Genomic DNA, 2,958 nt, shown 5'->3' on the forward strand with positions numbered 1-2,958 from the left:
TTATTGCAGCATTAGGTGCACAGTCTAATTGTAACTTAAGAGTGCTCTAATAACGTCCTAAAATATATTGCAACTGTGCACATTATCACAAATCAAAGAAGCTATCAACATGGTGATCATTGCACATAAGAACCATGCCCGTTGAACCAATAATACCATGCAATGCAAATAAAAATATCAATATGGTCTTCTAATCTAATTTCTCAGTTTTAAAGACAAATGACAAATGGGTACAAATATACTTTATTACATAGCAGGATCATATAATTATGTTCCTGAACCAACTCCGTAATTTTTTCACATAGGCATCTCTTTAGTCAGAGAAGTCCCAAATAATCAAATGCCACAAGGTCTGCACAGCATTGCTAGCAGCTCAGCATGGCTTTTGGTGTCCACATGCGCACATCCACCATTACCATCTTTTCAATTCTGGAAATTCAGTGTACTTGTCATAATTGTTTGCAATACTCGTCTCTCTCGAGCTTCGTAATCTTCAAACAACGAGATGATTTGCAACTTCTGCTTCTATTGATAGCATGTTTCGTAATAGAGAAGACAATTCAACAATACCAAATAACACAGACAGACATGCCACAAGAATGTGCCTGCAATCTTAAGACGGCCCAAGCATCTGCATGTTGAGAAGCAAACAAACTATTAGGCACAAGCAGAACATGCTCTATAATTCTCGATATACGAAACTCAAGAATAATGTTTTCACTGGCAATATTGAGTTGCTTGACGAAAAATAGAGCATAGAGCCTCATCCTACCAAATAATACTAAGCCAATACAAATCAATAGCAATCTTTTATTAAAGAGCCATTGGAATCGAGTAAACTGATTAATCCCAAAATCGAACCCTTCGTTAAAATTGCTGAAACCGGCGAGGCATCCCAGCACATGTCTCTCTTCCTATTTAGGTGTGCGGACAACTGTACTCTATCTCTACACATACCCACTTTTGAAGAAAAAACAGAAATAACATTAGGGGTAACATATGATTTTCTCTTGCGCGGAATCCATCCGCCGCCCGCCCAAATAGACATGAAATCGTCTAAGTTTCAGAATATTGTCTCGCTTGTAGCTATTGTCCTATTGCCAAAATGAAAAATGATGGTATGCTTCTGTGAAGAATCAAAGCCTGGACAGTAGACATAACATATGTTTATTTCAAGAATTTTCCACAGATGCTCAATCTGTAAGCTTAGAAACCCCACAAACAGGATTTTTTTTTGTTTGTTTCAGTAATAAGTGACTATTGTATGTATGACAAGAAGGAAGCAAAATCAACAACACATTCCACGAAGGATAAGAAGTTATTCCGTGGCGACATGCAGAAGGTGAGCCTAGCTTTGCTTTTCTTTTTACATGAAAAGCTGCATACCTAGTATCAATGTAAGAAGAAAACCAAAGCCATTGAAAATATGAAGCTAGCTACTCCTTTTGCTGGAACACCTAAAAAGACTACAATAATTTAGCACTGCAGTAGGTATAAAATATGCTTTTATACAATAGCTAGCCACTTTTTTTTCTTTTGTGGGGAGAGAGCTAGCTATTCCGGAACTACCAAATTCAGCATACAATTAATTGATAAGTTTCTTGTCCTCAACAAATGGAAGAAAAAAATTGATAGGCTTGTAAAGCTACACACAAACTATAGAGAGCTAGACTGAGGCTTGTACACATGAAGAAATTTTTTGCTTTAAATGGTGTGGATAAAACTGTACAGGCCAATGCAATGTATGAGGAGATGGTCTTAAAGCTAAAGGCAGCTGGGCGTGGAGCTGCCGGATTGCAACACCATGCACAAGGAGAAGCTGATGACATCATTCGTCAATCCAAAGCTGGGTACATTAAAATCATGGAAACACCAATCCCATCTACATGCAGAATCACCACCCATGCTCATGACGGTGGGCGTCGATCTGTAAGATACCAGAATAACACAGACAAGCTAATCAGTGGTAGCTAAGATCAAACTATGACGATATGGTCTCCACTCTACATGGTTGCTTGGGTCTAGCAATGATCTTGCTGTGACCAATGATAACAAGGTTGTTATTGCCGCACACATCTCTAACATAAATCAAATACTCAAGGTAAAAACAGCAAGTACTTGTATATAAAACATAGATTTACTTTACCTATACTGAACAAGTAGTATCATTGTGAAGATCAAATTGACAGGTAAAATATTTCGGTTATCAATAAATAAAATCTGAACAGGTCTATGCACGTGAATAGGAACTAAATTTCTCAAGCTCCTCAACCTGCATACAATGGCCTGCCAAACAAGTGAAGCTTCTATTCAGAGCAATGCACAGGTGAGCCATGGAACATCGTGTGCAGTCGTTGTCTGCAGCTTCCGTGGCTAATCTAATTTGGACTTTTGGGGACCAATTTCTTAGCATAAAACAAATACTTTTTTACTACAGATCCCACCCACCAGATCTGAAAATATGTGCAGCACGATAGAGGAGAAAGAAAGAATCAAGTGCCACAGCATACATTGAGATCGAAACGCACCTGGGTGCTACGCCCGTGGCAGTGCCGGGACAGCCCCCGCTCTCCACGACGCCGATGCAAGCGCAACGCCGCTGTCAGCCAGCGCACGCCGCGCTGCCCGAAAGCAATGCAACACAAGCTCCCCACGCGGCGAAGTCCACCACGGCAATACGGCAGCGCGCGGGAACAGCCGCAGACGGCAGCGGGGGGGCTCCGGCCAGCGGCGCAGGTGGTCGTTCCTCCAATCGCCAGGGAGGATCGGAGGCCATGCCCCTTACGCCCGCGTGGTCCAGGAACTGAAGCCGACTCGACGCCGCCGAGGATAGCCGATGCCCGCCGGAATCAGCAGCTGCAGCCCTAGCCGACCGCTGCAATTCCAGCTGCAGCCGCTCGCTGCTCGCCGCCCGCCGCCGGCCGTCGGCCGCACGACGCCTCCGCCTGCCACAAATCA

General features: G+C 43.0%; 1 long non-coding RNA gene across 1 annotated transcript; it reads right to left on the reverse strand.

The window, feature by feature from the left end:
• Positions 1-227: 227 nt before the first annotated feature.
• Positions 228-2,611, reverse strand: LOC124649225. The gene is made up of 2 exons (XR_006986584.1): positions 2,529-2,611; positions 228-631 (listed from the first exon to the last, which is right to left on the reverse strand). It is a non-coding gene; the product is annotated as an uncharacterized LOC124649225 (long non-coding RNA).
• Positions 2,612-2,958: the final 347 nt, after the last annotated feature.

Source organism: Lolium rigidum, chromosome 4, assembly GCF_022539505.1.
Source record: "Lolium rigidum isolate FL_2022 chromosome 4, APGP_CSIRO_Lrig_0.1, whole genome shotgun sequence".
Classification (NCBI taxonomy): Eukaryota; Viridiplantae; Streptophyta; class Magnoliopsida; order Poales; family Poaceae; genus Lolium; species Lolium rigidum.